The following is a 572-nucleotide window of genomic DNA, read 5'->3' as shown; positions in this document are numbered from 1 at the left end:
ACTACTTAAGATTTGTTTTTAGATGCATCTGGACAGCCTTCCAGGAAGTCAGTCTTAGCCCCAAGAACAGACACATTTAAGTTTAAAGGAATTCACATTTGTAGGCTATCAAAGCGCCAACTATGAGTCCTCAATATGCGGTATTAAAAGAACTTTCTGGAAAATAAAGTTGCTCTCTCCAGAGTACCTGACCCCTTGCCTCTTCCTGGATTTAACCACTCCTTCAGGATAGCTGCCCCTTGTCTCTATGGAAAGCATTGCTTGAGCCCTGGAAAGTGAGCACGTGCGCACTGTCTACTTGGAAGCCATTTCCTAGTTTGAATAACCTTCCTGCTGCAGTGGGACTCCTCTCAACTCATCTGACTTCCCCAGACATCATCACAGGAGGACACTGGCAGTTGAAAATGTAAACTAGTCAGCAAGGGAACTTGGAAACTGGAAAACTTTGCCTAAGGCTTGCTCAGAACATTGTCCGAAAGCCAAAAAATGTTGCCAAGGTCCAGGTGGAGGCAGCCTTCCACCACACAGACACAACCGAATCAGACGGGGCCTGCTTGTCTTCCTTCCAGCCA

This window comes from Hipposideros armiger, unplaced genomic scaffold (assembly GCF_001890085.2).
Source record: "Hipposideros armiger isolate ML-2016 unplaced genomic scaffold, ASM189008v1 scaffold_102, whole genome shotgun sequence".
Lineage (NCBI taxonomy): Eukaryota > Metazoa > Chordata > Mammalia > Chiroptera > Hipposideridae > Hipposideros > Hipposideros armiger.
This window is presented reverse-complemented; position numbering follows the sequence as displayed.